Raw genomic sequence first — 18,686 nt, forward strand, 5'->3', positions numbered from 1 at the left:
GCGGCATGTTAAGCCCTGGTAAGGTTCTTCGTTTTGCGTCCTCTAAAAGTGTTTCAGAAACATCTTATGAGCTATGGAAAGGGCATAAAGGCAGTGTATGTCACTTTAAGATTTAGGGATGCCTGGCACACGTGTTGGTGCAAAATCCTAAAAAATTGGAATGTCGTTCAAAACTATACCTATTTGTAGGTTATCCAAAAGAAACAAAAGGTGGTCTATTTTACGATCCTCAAGAGAATAAGGTATTTGTATCGAAAAATGCCACATTCTTAGAAGAAGACCACATAAGAAGTCATCAACCTCGCAGTAGTAGTATTGAATGAAATTTCCAAAAACGCTACCGATAGAACTAGTTCATCTACTAAAATAATAAATAAAACTAGTACATCTGGTCAGTCACATCCTTCTCAAGAGTTGAGAATGCCTCGACGTAGTGGGAGGGTTGTTCATCAGCCTGACTTTTACTTGGGTTTAACAGAAACACAAGTCGTCATACCTGATGACGCCATAAAGGATCCACGACCTATAAACAGGCGATGAAAGATGTAAAAGCCATGGACCTCGAAATGGAGTCTATGTACTTCAATTCTGTCTGGAATCTTGTGGATCAAGTAAATGATGTAAAACCAATTGGTTGTAAGTGGATCTACAAGAGAAAATGAGACCAAGCCAGTAAAGTACATACTTTTATGGCTCGACTCTTGACAAAGAGTTATATCCAAAGAGAGGGAGTGGGCTATGAAGAAACTTTCTCTCCCGTTTCCATGCTTAAATCGATTAGAATACTCTTATCCATTTCCACCTTTTATGACTATGAAATTTGGTAGATGGATGTCAAGACAGCCTTTCTAAACGACGATCTTGAGGAGAGTATCTATATGGCTCAACCAGAGGGATTTATTGCACAAGGTCAAGAACAAAAGGTTTATAAGCTTTAAAAATCCATTTATGGGTTGAAACAAGCTTCTAAATCTTGGAATATAAGATTTGATACTGCGATCAAATCTTATGGCTTTGAACAGAATGTTGACGAGTCTTGTGTTTATAAGAAGATCGTCAATTCTACTATAGCATTCTTAGTTTTATATGTTGACGTATTATCTTTATCTTTCATTGAAAATGAAGTGATACTTTATATTATGAAATGGCGTAGCAAACGCAGTTTCCAAATGAAAGATTTTAGGAAATGCCAACAGTATGTTCTTGGGATTCAGATTATTCGGAACTAGCACAGAACAGAAACACTAGCCATGTCTCAGGCAACTTATATAGACAAAATGTTGTCTAGGTATAAGATGCAGAATTCCAAAAGAGGTCTGTTACCTTACAGATATGGAATTCATTTGTCAAATGATCAATGTCCTAAGACACCTCAAGAGGTTAAGGATATGAGACGCATGCCCTATGCTTCTACAGTAGGGAGCCTGATGTATACAATGTTATGTACTAGACCTAACATATGCTACGTAGTAAGGATAGTCAGTAGGTATCAGTCCAATCCTAGATATGATCATTGGACTGTCATTAAAAATATCCTCAAGTATCTTAGGAGAACGAGGAACTACATGCTCGTGTATGGTACTAAGGATTTGATCCTTACTTGATACACTGACTTTGATTTTCAAACCAATAAAGATGCTAGAAAGTCTACATCTGGATCAGTGTTCACTCTTAACGGAGGAGCAGTAGTGTGGAGAAGCGTAAAACAAACCTGTATAGCTGACTCCACAATGGAAGTTGAATACGTAGCTGCTTGCAAAGTAGCAAAGAAAACAGTATGGTTGAGGAAATTCTTGACAGATTTGGAAGTCGTTCCAAATATGCATCTGCCTATCAGCCTATATTATGATAATAGTGGTGCAGATGAAAATTCAAGAGAACCAAGAAGCCATAAGCGCGACAAGAATATTGAGCACAAATACCATCTGATCTGGGAGATTGTACATCATGGAGACGTTGTATAAACCCAGATATCTTCTGAGCAAAACATTGTTGAGCCTTTTACAAAGGCCATCACGGCTAAAGTGTTTGAAGGTCATCTATAGAGTCTAGGTCTACAGAGTTTGTAAACTAGGACAAGTGGGAGAACTTTTGGGTATATGCCCTAGTTTATTGTATTCATATGTTTATTGTACTCATATATTTCTCTCTTAAATTCAACATTGAAATACTCCACTAGGAGTTTTAGTCCAAGTGGGAATTTGTTGGATTTTATGTCCTAAAACTCGTAGTTTGTAAATTAATAAACATATTCTGTTTTGTTTTTCGATAAAGTTGTTATTGAAATTGTAATCTTGAATCAAATAAACTAAGGTTCTGAGGCTATTTAATGTAGTTTGAACTTTATGTAGTGACATAAATGTGGATCAAGTCAAACATATAACCAAAAAGGTCTATAATATATGAATAAGGTTGGGCACCTTATTCTGGAGACACTATGGATGCGGCCCACTTTGTAGTTAGTACAAACGATGTGATCCTGAATCGTTCATATAGAGATATATGAGTGAGGGCATCTTATGCAATGAGTTTGCATAAGACTGAACCATGAAATAGTCACTTTTTACGTTCTAAATGTCGTTTTATGTATAAAACTGACTATTTCATTAATTGATGACCTAGGTAACTTAATCTTAATCCTGAGCTAACTATGAACTCCTATTCACTTGGAATTATCCTTAGATATGCATAGGTGAGGGCAGCTCATTATCGCTGGCCCAATAAGCCTCCCATTTTAGGGGTAAGATCAGGTGGATAGCTGGGAACATAAGGTGCAAGACGAAATTCACTCCTACTCATTATAGATAGTAGATAGGTTGTTCCCTTTAGTACTGAATCCAAGTCTTGAACAAGGGGCCCCACCCTCTCCTTGGCTCGAGAGGGATTCGGTTTATAAGTTGGACCTTAAACCAATTGTTCATTAGAGAATCAGTGGAACTTAAGAAATAAGATGTAGTCTCGGGGGTAAAACAGTTTTTATGACCCAGCCGAGATTACAAAAAATCTGTGAAGGATTAGCTTACTAATCATGGTTGTATCAAATGGACAAAAATATATCTATAGTGAGGGGAGTGCAACTACGAGACTATAGTGGAATGACCCGTTAGTTAATGAATGTTGATTAGTTTCGTTTAAAGAGTTTAGCCAGCTAATCTCGGATCATTGGAGCCTATGATCTATAGGTCCATTAGGTTCCTCTATTAGCTCATATGGAATAAACTTAGAACAGTATGATAGAATGATTCGAATTGTTCGAATTAGGTGAAGAGAGAGAAACCGACAAGTATATATGATATAGTGGTCAGGTTTTCAGTTTAGAGATGCAGCTTTAATATTTAAATATGATTGAAATATAAAAAATATGAATACGTTCACATTCGGATGCTCGGAAATAATGGAAATGGTCAAAGAATAAGAAGTCAAAAAGTTGACTTTTTGACTTTGAAAAGTCGGACTTTAACCGACCTTATATTCAAATGTGATTTGAATTTCGAGAAAATGAATGCGGATTAATGTTCGGAGGTCAAAATTAGTCAACATGAAAAAAATCATAAAAAGTCAAAATATTGACTTTTTGGTCAAAGTTTGACTTTGACAAAATGACTATTTTACCCTTTGACTATAGTTAGTGAGAAAATCCAAAATTTTGTTGGATAATTCCACTAACAAAATAGTGGACTAGGTGTTGGCTTATAGTGGAGACATTAAGCCTACTTAGATAGTGGATTCTAGGTGTTGGGTTTTTATAGATTTGGTTCATGCAATTGTTGCATGGTTTTTTTTTCTATAAATTGGGCTTTCAATTATGGATGAAAAACTTTTGGCCATTTTTCCAAAATTATTTTCTAAACTTTTGCTGGAAAAATAAAATCCCAAAACCAAAAAATTCCATCTTTTTCCATCTCTTTTTCTCTCTCGTGTTCTTCATCCATCGGGTCCCACAACTCGGTTCTGAGTCCAGAGGATAGTATGTCAACTCTAGTGGTGGTCCGGAAGAGTTCGGGTCGAGATTCAGCGAGGAAAAGTGGTTTTTAGGAGCTTCAAAGGTAAGTTAATTTACTGTTTTTTCTTCAAATTGCATGTTAATTTCCTTTTAATTATAAGCAATTAGAGTGTAATTAGGTCATTTTTCCACTACGTATATCTCTTGTTCCATCAGCCGCAGAGTACAATCTTTTGTCCTCTTTGGCTTAATTCTAGTCGTGTACTACCACTTGTGGGAGAATTGGAAGAAGTGTCTCTTTCGAGCTCGGCTTCCTTTGCTCCTTGATCGGCGATGATGGTGGTTCTCTTCCCACTTGTTCTTCTTGGCACCACAACACAGCTCTAGAGATCTAAGATTCTAATTTAAGCTAAAGTTGAGACTAAAAATTGAGAGTTGAGAACTTGATACTTGGAACTCTTTCATCTGTTGGGATTTCTTCTATATATAGGCGTTGGTCTTCTCCAACTTGATGATGGGCAACATTAAATTTCATACCCTGGTCAGCCGTTTGACACTCAGATGCTTTTCAAACGTCGCCCGCTGTAGGTGTCCATGCTTGCAAATGGTCATTTGACACAAACAGCCTAATTAATGAATCTTCCTTGCGTTGAATCCCTCCGACGCATGCCCCATGCGTTAGACTTTGACTGCGACACTTTTCTTAATCATGCGTTAGCCTTTTGTTGAGATCCTGCAATATCATGCATTAGTGCCATAGTGTTTTAGCAATAAACATTCTTTTGCATGAGTTTGATAGTATTCGAGTAATTCCATGTGTTTTCTCAAAAATGATGAGATTTTATCATTAAAGACCTTAATTGTTCCAACTTTTGAGCCACAATAACTTGTATTTCTACAAGTTATCACAGAGACTTCACTTCACTAGGATGACCATAGGTAACATGACCTCAATCCTGAGTGAGTTGGGAAATCTTGCCATTGAGGGCGCTTTTTTGATTTGTATGGGCTCAAGTGGCCAGATCGTCGATTCAAACCTACAATTTGAGCTGGGAACTCAGCTACACAAGATGGAATTCACTCTTTCCCCGAGGCAAGGGTAAATAGATAGATAGCTCCCTTAAGGGCTGATTTCGGGGCTTGAACGATGTGGCGCCACACACTTTCTCTTGGCCCGAGAGGTGTTCACACATAGTAGGACTATGTTGTATTGTTCATTAGAGGAATTAGTGGTACTTAAGGAGTGGGATGTAACTACAGGGGAAAAACGATAATTTGGCCTAACTGTACTTACGAGCATCTGTGTAGGGTCATCGTACTCATGATTGGTTATATTCGATGGACACAGCAATATATCTGTGGTAAGAAGAGTTCAGCTGTTGGTCTTTAGTGGAATGCCTGACAATTAATGGATGGTGGATCTCGTGGCTAAAGAGTTTAGTCAGCTATTCACAGACCATTGAATTTCGAGCCACAAGTCCATTAGGTCCCCTAGGTAGCTTGGATAAAGTTGAGAACCAGTATTTGGGTTAATTTGAAAAGTTCAAATTGACAAGAGGAAGTTCGATTGTATATGATATAATTGAACTGGTTAATTATATATGATATAATTGGCTGAATGTATTAGATACATTATTTTGGAGGAAATTAGATATAAATATGATTTATATCAAGTAGAGGAGAAAATACTATAGTAAATATGTGATATCAAACTATAGGATAAAAATATAATAAGATTATATTTATTAATTAATTAGTTGATTAATTATATGATAATTAATCCAAATTTCACGTTCGGACGTGGGTTAGTGGGGAGCGTCGGTTAATGTTACCGATGAATTAAAATGATAAAGTCGTCCGTCGTACAATCGCTTGAAGAAAAAAGTAAGAGCGCGCATTTGTAGAAAGCAAAATGATCGCTTAAGCATTTCGAGAGACTATACAATATCTCCTCGCGCCTAAACGATCGTCTACCCCACGCCTAAACGATCACATGTTATTTCCTACATGATCGGATAGCTTCTATAAACGATTGTATAGTGTGCCGATTTAGCTAAATGATCGTATACCTTTACCTAAACGATCGTTTCGTAAATCCTACACGATCATGTAACTCCTCTTAAACAATAAACATTGCTGCTATGTGATAGCGACTTTTTCCCTCCTACTTGCTTATCGCCTACACGATTCGTGTTTCCTCCTTCCTCTACCAAATTCACCAAAGCCCATCCTTTGGGTTTTCACTCCGAGAATACCCGGGCTCTTTAGTGGTGGTGTCGCCTGCGTTGCGGTCGTGTGTTCGTGGTTGTTCGTGCTCCAGCAGTCGACGCTTCCGCTGGGTGTTGGTAGATCACGTGGAGGTTTTCTATTGCGTTGGAGTTCCGATGTGTGATGACGGTTTTCAACTAGTATGGAACTCCTTCCCTTGTTATTTGTTGTTCATAGCATGCCATTAATTAGTCTTTATTTGCATAACTATATGAGTTGAATTTATATATTTGTATTTCGGTCACTGTGATATCAGAGCGATCCGAACGCGCTCATGGAACTCTTAGATATGAGATCCTTCAGGAACCGCATTTGAAAGTTTGCCTCTTTGTGGGCTACCCCAGGGAAACGTGGGGTGGATACTTCTATGATCTGAGTGAGAAAAAAGTGTTTGTTTCTACAAATGCTATCTTATTGGAAAAAGACCACATCGGGATCATAAACCATGAAATAAGCTTGTTTTACGTGAGATTTCTAGTGAGACTGAGACTATTGAAGGTTCAACAAGAGTTCTTGAATGGACTGACAGATCAACAAGAGTTGTTGAGGTCGATACATTTAGTCAACCAACTTAAGAGTTGAGACTGCCTTGACATAGTGGGAGCGTTATGAACCCATCAAAATGCTCCATGGGTTTTAATGAAGCCTAGAACGTCATTTCTAATGATGAGGTCGAGGATCCATTTTCTTTCAAACAAGCAATGAAGGATGTTGACCAAGATGAGTGGATTAAGACCATGAACAAGGAGATGGAGTCTATGTTCTTCAATCAACTCTGGAAACTTGTGGATCAGCCTGATGGGGTAAAACCTATAGGGTGTAAGTGGAACTACAAGTGAAAACGAGGTGTAGATAGAAAGGTGTAAACCTTTAAGGCTAGACTCGTGGCAAAGGGTTATACCCAGGTTGAGGGAGGGACCAAGAGGAAACTTTCTCACCTGTTGTCATGCTCAAGTCTATCAGGATACTCCTGTCCATAGTCACATTTTATGATTATGAAATATAGAAAATGGACGTCAAGACTGTCTTTCTTAATGGTAATCTCGAGAAGACCATCTACATGGCTCAACCAGAGGGGTTCATAGTTCCAGATTAAGAGCAGAGAGTTTGCAAGCTTAATAAGTCAATTTATGGGCTGAAATAAGCGTCTAGATCATGGAACATTAGGTTTGACAGTGCGGTTAAATTGTTTGGCTTTGATAAGAACGTTGATGAGCCTTGTGTTTACAAGAAGATCATCAACAGCTCAGTAGCTTTCCTGGTACTGTATGTTGATGATATCCTACTCATTGAGAATGATGTAGGGTTTTTTACTGACATTAAAAAGTGGCTAGCTGCCCAGTTTCAATTGAAAGATTTAGGTGAGGCACAGTATGTTCTAGGGATCCAAATCATTCAGAATCATAAGAACAAGAGGTAGCCTTGTCTCAGGCATTGTACATCGATAAAATGTTGATCAGTTACAGGATGCAGGATTCCAAGAGGGGTTTGCTACCCTTCAAGCATGGAATCGTTTTGTCTAAGGATCAATGTCCTAAGACACTTAAAGAGGTTGAGGAGATGAGACGGATTCCTCATGACATGCAAAAATGCATGTCATCTTAGGTCTTTTATTTAGAATTATGAAGGTTGTTAAGCAGAATATGCAGGAATTATGTTAGGAATTCATGAGAAAATTAGCTTGCGACATTCTACATTGAGAATCTCGGCTATTTTTGTAGCTAACGCAGGAAGTGGATGCAAACGCAGAAGCCGGGCTACCACATAGACGACCGCATGCGGAGAAACTCTCCATCGTAAAGGCGAACGCATATGATCAATGCATGAGTGTTGTGGTAATCAGCTGCATGCGTCCATCGCAAACAAGTTGCGATCGTCAAGCGATTGCAGTCATTGTGTAGAGTTGCGGTATTAAGCGAATGCGGTCACTGCACGATTACCGCTACATGGTAACGCATACTAGTAGGATCAACGCATGGTTGGTGGAATGAACGCATCAACGCATATCTCGGGAAAACCAAAAGATGATGTTGACATTTCACCTACCACGCCGTTAGCAGCAAAGATTCAAAAAATGACTAACGCACCGCGAATGTCAGAATCAGAGTAGTCAATTAATGTTGTCGGCGATCCAAGGTCTATATAAAGAAGCCGATGAACAAAATTTCAACTTATCCAACGTTTTTGCCTGAGGTTTGCCTTAGAGCAGATCCTTATGATCCAGACAAATGCGTGAGAAGAAAGCTTAAGAGTTCTTCACCTCCTTCCTCTATTCCGAGTGACGACTGGAGCCTTTGCCAGGAGCTAGATCTCGAGAGAGTCAAATCCACTGCCCATCTATGGCACCACCGGTAGCCTTGATGCACATCTGCTGAAAGCAAGTCATTGCTTCCAGCTGGTCATTTCATTTTCTCTTCTTTTCTTATATTGCATTGTATTACATTTTGTGATTAAGGAATGAATACATTATGTGTTCAATGCATTTCTGTGTTTCCTTCGATTCCATCTCCATCTTTCTTTACTTAGAATTCATAACTTTATTGCATCACTTAGTGAGATTGCTAGAGTATCGCATACTTAGTCATGTGGATTAGAGATATGAAACATGTAGCAAACCAACGAGAGGTGTGCGTTGCGTGAGTTTGTGAGAAAACCTTATTTGCTCAGTGTGAAGCTAACGCAGCACTTGTCTATGAGCAAAGTCAGCAACAACTAACTGCCCGGGAAGGTAAGTGGTTGGTCGCATTAAGCAATGTAAGCAAGTATTCACTAGAGATAGGAATAATCTTACGTCAGCCAAGTTTATGCGGTTACCTTGTCTTATGAGCGCATCATTCATGATTTAGGCATACATGAGAGAGTAGTCTAAAATCCAAATCTAAGACTCGAGAGAGCGGATTGGAATGCATAAGCAAGAATTGGGAACTTAGAGATAAGCTCCATTTGCTATAACACAGCGTATGCACCCTATGGATAGGATATTGCATGCATCCAAGAAGTAGAATACGGTGGTATGTGGCCATCACGCTCGTGCAGCGAGAGCACGTGAGCGGGTTATGGAGGTTTAGGCAGGCATAGGCTTCTCGGCACTATCACATATACATTGCATACGTCCTAGAATTAGGCTCAAGTGTGTGTAGCATGATCACATAGCTTGCATTGGCTGGCGTTGCCCTTGCGGTCAAGCTTAGGGTTGCGATGAAGACATCTCCACATTTTATCTATTTTTCTATCCATTTACTTCCTGTCAATAGTTGTCGTGTCTCTACCTCTCATGCATATTCTCATTGCGTTGTCTGTTAGTTAGGAGTAGGAGTAGTGTTAGCTTAACAACCCCTCCATCATTCTTTTATTCAACCGTCGCATCCACATTACTGCATACATCTAGCTACAAGTCCCTGAGTTCGATCTCGGATCACCCGAGAAACTTGCGTTCGTGTTATACTTGGCGTGAGCGCAAGAAAACTTGTGACAGGAATGGATGGTCATCGCATACATTTGTTAACGCATAGTCATTCCAACGCATGACCACTGACGCATGTTAATCAACACATACTTTAAGAACATGCATCACATATTACGTCCATGGAACTTTAGTTATCAAGTCCTCGATGATTTGGTAATCTAAATTTTCGTCATCAATTCCTTATGCTTCAACTGTTGGAAGCTTAATGTATGCAATATTGCGTACCAGACCCGACATTTGCTATGCAGTAGGGATTGTCAGCCACTATCAGTCCAATCCAGGATGATTCTCAAGTATCTTCAGAGAACGAGGGACTACATGCTCGTGTATGGAGATAAGGATCTGATCCGTACAAGATACACAGACTCTGACTTTTATAACGATAGAGATTCTCGTAAATCGACATCGGGGCTAGTGTTCACTCTGAATGAAGGGGTTATAGTGTGGCGAAGCATCAAGCAAGGATGCATCGCTGACTCCACTTGGAAGCTGAATACGTATCCGCTTGTGAAGTAGTTAAAGAGGTTATTTGATTGAGGAAATTCTTTACAGATTTGGAAGTTGTTCCAAATATGGATTTGCCAATCACTCTTTATTGTGATAACAATGGGGCTGTGGCAAATTCGAAAGAACCTTGGAGTCATCATCAAGGCAAGCATATAGAACGAAAATATCATTTGATCAGGGAGATTGTGCATTGTGGTGATGTAATAGTCATGAAGATCGCGTCGGATCACAACATTGCTGATTCGTTTACAAAGGCTCTCACGGCTAAAGGGTTCAAGGGTCACCTAGAGAGTCTCGGTCTGTGAAACATGCGACATCTTGTCTAGGGCAAGTGGGAGATGATACTAGGGTATAGAGTATGCCCTAGTTTATTGTATATTGTACTTGTAATTATTCATGTATTGTACACTAGTCTCCCGAGGCATTAGGACAAGTGGGAGATTGTTGTGATTCTTGTCCTAATTCTCCCGAAGTCTCGTAATTTATAATCTATACACATTGTTATGAATAAAATGAGAGTTATTTTATTTAACATTTACTCATATCCAATAAACAAAGCTCCAGGGTTATTGTATGTAAACTTAAGCATGTATATGAGATATACACGTGGATCATGCCTGAATTGATAACCTAAAAAGTCTATAGTATAAGGATTAAGGAGAGATACCTAATCCTGGTGACACTATAGGAACGACCCATTTTGTAGAGGTTCCCAAGTGTTGTGAACTACTATAGATGGTAGATCCTGACCATTCATGTGGAGACATACGAGCGGGGGTGTCTTATACAAAGAGTTTGTAAAAGACCGGACCACGAAATGACTAGTCTCTTTATATAACGTTGTTGATACTTGAGACTTACATCTCACCTAAACGACCACAGGTGACATGACCTCAATCCTGAGTGTTTTGGAAACTCCTGCCTTTGAGAGAGGTCCTTTGATTAGTATGAGTGAGAGTGGCCAGATTGCCAACTCAACAAGCTTACCTTTTTGGGATTAGTCTAATTTGGGAGCTGGGAACTTAGTTACACAAGATGGAATTCACTCCTTCCCTGAAGCAAGGGTAAGTAGATAGATTTTTCCTATAAGGGCTGATTTTGGGTCTTGAACATAGTGGCCACAACTTCTCTTTGGAAGAGATCACTCAGTCACAGTAGAATTATGACTTATGTTCATTAGAGGGATCAGTGGTATTTAAGAAGTTAGATGTAACTATAGGGACATAACGGTTATTGGCCCAGCTGTACTTACCAGCGATCTGTGAAGGATTATCACACTATTGATTGGTTGATATGGACACAAAATATATCTGTAATAAGAAGAGTGCAGACAGCGCATGCGCCGTCAAGAGAAAAAGATTGCGCCCATAATTTAGGAATGAATAGACAATCAACGCAATGACGGCACATGCGACAATCGATCAAGAGCTTTGCGATCAACGCAACTTCAACCGCATGCGATAATAAAAAAACAACACCGCATGCGGGCACACGATCGAAAGATGCAAATGAGCAACGCAATCATGGAGGATTTTAACACGTGTAAAACTAACCATTATGCATTTTTGACGGACTGATTGCATAACAGAAGGAATATTTATTCCACCATTCTCGAAATTTCCATAATAATAAAGTGAGGACCACAAGTCAGAGAGTCAAAGCTTTCATCTATAAATACCCTCAAAGAATTCACGGGATAATTGATACGAGGCTATTGAGTGAGAGGCTGATCTGAGTGCTAATCAAAGAAAATCCGGGAAGAAAAAAGACAAGGCCGAGAGGTGAGTCTCAAGGCGAATCATTTCAAATCCCCACCGTGAAGCTCTGTACCTAGATCAACTCTACCGGTTGAGCAAGCCAGAGAGGGAAGCTCATCCTTCCATTCACTCCATCTACGCCGGTAAGCAATCTCTCCATCCAGATCGGTGTCAAGACATTGGCACTCTTCTGTATCTATTTCCAACTCTTATTCATCAATTGTATTTCATCTTCTTAGTCTAAATCATTCACAACCATGTATCAGATGCTTGATTTTATAATTAAATGTCATGATCACTTTCATTTCCACATTTATGTCTATTTCCGTTCCTTCATTAATCGCTTTCTCCACGATATTTTCTTAATCCTGTGGTGATTAATATGAATTAAACAAGTAACTTAATCTATGCTAAAGAAATAACGATGTTTAGCTAAAGCATGCTAGACGACAGCTTCACCTATGAGAGTAGAAGTGAAGATGCCATTCTGATCTGTCGAGAGAAGGTTAGAAGAATGCATTAACTAAAGCAAGAAGTACTTCCAGAGATGGAAGCAACCTTGCGTTCACTACGTTCGTCCCTGTTTCACCACAGAGATGTGGGAAACGTGGCCGATCATCGAGAGGTGTACGCCAAGGGAAAGCAGAACCATACTTATGTCTTTAATGCAATCAAGAAACTTGCGCTGTTTATATTAATTATCCCCTCTTTTTCTGCTTCGCACATAAGTCTTGCCACCGCATAACACAACCTTTGTATAATCTTCACAGTCAGTCTCAACCTCGGTATCTCGTATCATGTAACCTATATCTTGTATCATCATAGCTTAGGTTTATTTTATCGCACATTACTTTTATCGCAATTTACTTTATTATCGCATTTTTATCGCTTATCTTTACTTTACTGCACAATTTATTGTATCGCATGTACAAACCACACTTTTATTAAATTGAAAAACCTCCGGTCGCATATATCACGAACGTAACACAATCAACCTAAAACAATCCCTTTGTTCGACCTTGGATCACTCCGAGAAACTTGCGGTGAAATTATACTTGGTTTCAACGCAAGGAAACTTGTGACAACGCATAGCATACTACAAGTATATCATTAATAATACATACATCTAGAAGTAGAATCGCATAACATCGCAATCATCCATGCATTGTATGACATAAGAAGATAAATTTTATTCATTCATATTCATATTTGTCCACATACTTAAAATAGAAGCATCAATTTTTATGTCAACAAGTTTATGGATTAAAATTTTATGCATTACAAGTTTATGGCACCGGGGATTGGTTAACGGTTATTGTTTGAGAATGTTTGTGGTATTTTGCAAGACAAATCTCTTTGTACTGACTGTTCAACGTGGAGAGCAGTCTGACGGTTTATGAGATTTGGAGTGATCCAGATATTCTAAGCGGACCCAGAGATCAGGTGTTTTATTCGCGCGGAAGCACATCAGGGCCGAATTAATTGGTGAAGAAGCATGGCTAATAATAACGAGGCACGAGCAGGGAATCAAAGGGGAAATTGGCCAGCACAAGATTCCATATTTCTTGCTTCTGACCGCAACGTCCCAATGAGAGACTATGCTGCACCGGATTTCTATAACTTCTCACCAGGAATCTCAAGGCCAACACTGTTAAGGATGCCCATGCCCATTTTGTGCAATGCAACAAATGTCAGAGAACGGGGAGTATGTCTAAAATAAATGAAATGTTGTTGAATTCAATCTTAGAGGTTGAGTTATTCGATATTTGGGGAATCGACTTCATGGACCCGTTTCCACCATCAGAAGGTCATCACTATATCCTGGTCGCAGTTGATTACGTATCAAAATGGGTTGAGGCTATCACATGTGCCAAGAATGATGCGGCCACAGAGGCGAAGTTTCTGAAGAAGAATATTTTTGCTCGATATGGGACGCGGGCCTTAATCAGTGATGAAGTCTCTCACTTCATCAACCGCATAATTACCAACCTGTTGACTAAATTTAACGTACAAAATTTTAATCCATAAACTTGTTGACATAAAAAATGATGCTTCTATTTTAAGCATGTGGATAAATATGAATATGAATGAATAAAATTTATCTTAACTAAATGCAAGTAATTTTTAATACTTGCATGTGGGTTTCATTATTGTCAACTTTATTTATTAATAAACCTTAACTAAATGCAAGTAATTTTTAAAGGATAAAAACAACATTAAATCCACTTTAAGCCGTCAATTTTAATAAGGGCATTTGGTCTAGTAGTATGATTCTCGCTTTGGGTGCGAGAGGTCTTGAGTTTTATTTTCAGAATGCCCCAAACAATGTCTTTCCAATTTTGTTGGTAAAAATTGCTAAGGAAATTAGGGGTGAACTTTAATGATTTGACATAGAATCACCCATATAATGTATTTATTATGATTTTTTTTCCCTTTTTCGATTATAGAGATAAAATGTATTAGATATACTTTTTTTATTTTTATTTAAAGAGAGAAAATGATATCTAATATGATTTTATTTTCCATTTTGTTTTTCAGGTTGATTTTTGTTATTATGTGAAATATTTTAAATATACTTTAAAACATTTTGACGAATTCATGATTATTTTAAATATACTTTAAACATTTTGTTAGGTATTTGAAAATATTATAACTAATATATGAAATATACTACAGTTTATAAATTAGAGATTGACTCAATGCTTAACATAAATCACAGTATAAACCAATATATGAAATATACTATAGTATATAAATCTTCATAAATTTCATTTACACCGTAGTATATATATCATAATACAATAAGTCTAAATAAAAAAAAAACACTCGTTTATATCAAATAAATGAATACATATACAACACTATACATCATTTTTCTACAAAAGCTAAAAAAAAAGTATATATATATCACGGTATATATAAAAAATTGGAAAAAATAAAGTCCATCTTCATATGGGGGTTTATAATACATAACCCTCCATCTTCATTCTTTTTCTTCTTCAATCATGGCCGCCACAGATCTCTCTCCCCATCGTAGTCGATCGGATTTGCTCGCTTTGTTGTGTTGTTGATCGAATCTGTTCAACCTGTCACCGTTGATTTGTCCCAAGTCGTTCGTGTCACCTTGTGTTGAGTCATCAATTTGCCCCACACTGTCGTCTACCACCTATAACTCACATCGACGGAAGGAGAAAAGAAAGAGATGTGGAAGGAGAAAAGAGGGGGAAGAGGAAGAAATGGGTGTGAATTATGGAGGAGAGAATATGCATGAGAGAGAGAGTATGCATGGAGGAGAAAAAAATACATAAATAAATAAGTATATATATATAATGTAGGTGACGACTAAATTGTAAATAGCCACTGATATTAGTGAAAATAGGGAGGCCAATAGGTATTTTTTGTGAAAAAATGAAATGTTTAAGACATTAACTTAATATGTAGACATTCTTAAGGTCTTTCATGTAGAAATTCTTTTATCAACATAAGGCATTTAATCTAATAGTATGATTCTCGATTAGTGTGTCAATTCTTGGAGTGCCCCATTTTTTATCTTACGTTTTATTACTATTTTATCATTTTTCTACATCTAATTAACAACAAATTACTTTAATTAAAAATAGGAGAGAGACACACAGTGAGAAAAAAAACAAGAAATCCACATCTTAGATATATGAGAAAGAAATACCTTGGATTTATATTTAGTGGTATTAGAGAGTATGCAACTTTTTAAGACTATATTCAACGCAACACCGCAATGAAGCTGACAGTTTTCCCTCAGACTGAAAATGACATAAAAGTGACATGAGAACATAAAACAAACAGATTATATAAATTTAAAAGAAGATTTAACAGATTTAAATGATAATCCCATTTTATACGGTCAAAATAATCCCAACTAGTAACAAGAACATTTAATATATATGTCAATGCCTGGCCAAACATTAAATGAGGTGAAAAACAAATTGTAATAGAATTATGGAAACCATGCAGAGTTATATATATATCGGTGAGTGTCTGGGTCAGCCTACACGCACCTTGACTAATCTCACAGGACAACAATACAGATTGAAACTGTGAGGTCCAACAAATGAGCTTTAACTAAAAAACACAAGCTCCAAGGTATATGGTTTATTCATTATTTCCCTAGATCCTACTCTACCTATTGTCACAAATGCAGAAAATGCATTTTATAAGCAGTCCCAAAACTATGGGGATAAATATCTAACTTTCACACTGCTGCCAAAAATTACCATTATTATTTTATATAGTATTTTGAATTGTACTTTCAACTTTGGTTAATTTTAGTATCTATGTTTTTAAAACATTAATTTTGGTCTTTGTACTTCTAAAAATGACCAATTTGATCTCTCTTTGAAAATTTTAACATAAACTTTATACACTTTAAGGCCAAAGGGATTGAGTGATTGAAATGTTATCCCAAAATTTTGATAGAAAAGAATGAGATCATAATAGTAACTTCTTACGATTACAAGGACCAAAACATATGTATTAAAAGTACAATGACTAAAATTAACAAAAGTTGAAAGTATATAGATCAAAATAAACCAAAGCTGAAAGTACAATAACCCAAATAATAATTCGAGCTTGTTTGGATTGACTTGAGAAAAAAATGTTTTTTAAAAAACCCATTTTTATTTAAACACTTTTGATAAAAATGAATTGAAATACAATTGAAAAGTTATTTTGAGTAGTTACCAAACATTCAAATTTCTTTCAAAATAACTTATTTTTTAAATTAAACACTTGAAAATGTATTCTAAACACACATTTAAACTTGAAAATTGTCATAGATATAGCATTGAACATCATAATCATCCAGATTACAATTTATTTCTACCCAACTCACGAGAAGGGAATTCAACTAAGAGACCTTAGGTAGGAGGAACTGTAAATCCTTTAGTAAGAAGAAATAACATAATCCTTAGATACTGGAAAATATATATGTTAATCAATCAATATGTCTAACCAAATCTTAGCATTCTATATTTGCTTTACTTGTGTGCTCAAAATGTGTAATTCAAGTGAATATGTCAAACTAAAATTTGCATTAGGGATTAGTTTTGAAAAGTAGTTTTCTTATCTCATAATTGATTGTACCTACTCCTGTATAACAAATTTGAGAATATTCAAACTTTGCAGCTGTCTAAATCTAAAAGGCATATAATGATAATGTTAGCACATAATTTCATTAATGTCCACTTTCTTTATTGATCGATCGTGAGTAAAGTCAATATAATAAAATATTGTTTTCTATCCTCATATAGGGCATTTGGTCTAGTGGTATGATTCTCGCTTTGGGTGCGAGAGGTCCCGAGTTCGATTCTCGGAATGCCCCATCATAACATTTTATAAATTTTCTTTTTTCAGAATCATGTCTTTCAAATCTTCTTAAACTAATCAAGTATTATTATTCACCACTCTTACCATTTGTGGGCATTTGGTCTAGTGGTATGATTCTCGCTTAGGGTGCGAGAGGTCCTGAGTTCAATTCTCGGAATGCCCCATTTTTTGTACTGAGGTTTCTATTAAATAAGCCCACAAACATTTTATAAGACAACCAAAATCGAAAATATAATAAACAAAATAATCTTTAAACCTAATCGAAAATATAATAAACAAAATAATCTTTAAACCTATTGATCCAAAAGCTTAAACTAAAATTTGCATTAGGGGATTGACTACTAATAGTGTTTTCTCCTCTTCCCATTGATTGTACCTACTTCTTTATGACAAGTTTGAGAATGGTCAAATCTTTTACAAATTTGTTCTCTTTGGGAATCATATATGTCCATGTAGTAGATAAAATAGCATAATCCTGATTCAGTATCAGGAGGAAAGATATTAAAGCAAGAACTAGTGAATGGTATCCTCATTTCATGACATTCAATCAATCTTATAAACAAGAAAAACAATGATTGTATCAAAGCTTAAATACCAAATATCTATGGTTTATTACAAACTTCAAACAATGATAAATATCATAACAATTTTAAAAGAAAAATATTAAAAATTCACATATTAATCAAACTTTAAATAAGGAAATATATATATATATATATATATTAGGTCAACCCAAATTTGTTTAGCCAACCTATGACTCAACTCAACCCAAGAACAAAACTAATTGAATACAACCCTCATATTTTGGGTTGGACAGTGTGGGTTGTTCGGGTCATTTGAACATCCTTACTAATTATTAACAAATTATTCAATGAGGCTACGTGACAATTTTCTACCATTAAGCGTATGAAAATAAATACCTTTGAAAGTGCAATAAAAGTGCAATAAAAGTGAGATGAAATATAAAGTAATGGTTAGTTTTCAATAATAAAAGGAGCAAGAGCATTCAATATATATGTCAATTTATAACCAAACATTAAATGATGTGAAAAAAGAAAGTGTAATGGAAACTATTGAAAGTGAAACTGTGAGGTTCAGTAAAAGAACTTCCGTTGAAGAAGACAAGCTTCAAGGCACTTACTTTCTTTATTATTGCCCTAGATCCGAGAGCATGTCATATTTTTAAAGTCAAAATGAGGTTAATTCAATTGATATAAGTACGTGCAAATGACTAAAAGATCTGTGATTTGAATCCCCCACTCCGTTGAACTAAAAAAATTGTCACAAAGATAGGAAATACATTTTAAAACCAAAAGAATTGTATGGACAAATATCTAACTTTCAAATTGCTATAAGGTGATGGGGATGGGATGTACTTTAGATA

General features: G+C 36.6%; 2 non-coding genes across 2 annotated transcripts; both read left to right on the forward strand.

Annotated features, from left to right (window-relative positions):
- Positions 1–17,225: 17,225 nt before the first annotated feature.
- On the forward strand, positions 17,226–17,297 carry TRNAP-UGG. The gene has a single exon. It is a non-coding gene; the product is annotated as a tRNA-Pro (tRNA).
- Positions 17,298–17,393: 96 nt separating this feature from the next.
- On the forward strand, positions 17,394–17,465 carry TRNAP-AGG. Its single transcript has one exon. It is a non-coding gene; the product is annotated as a tRNA-Pro (tRNA).
- Positions 17,466–18,686: the final 1,221 nt, after the last annotated feature.

This window comes from Benincasa hispida, chromosome 5, assembly GCF_009727055.1.
Source record: "Benincasa hispida cultivar B227 chromosome 5, ASM972705v1, whole genome shotgun sequence".
NCBI classification, from domain to species: Eukaryota; Viridiplantae; Streptophyta; class Magnoliopsida; order Cucurbitales; family Cucurbitaceae; genus Benincasa; species Benincasa hispida.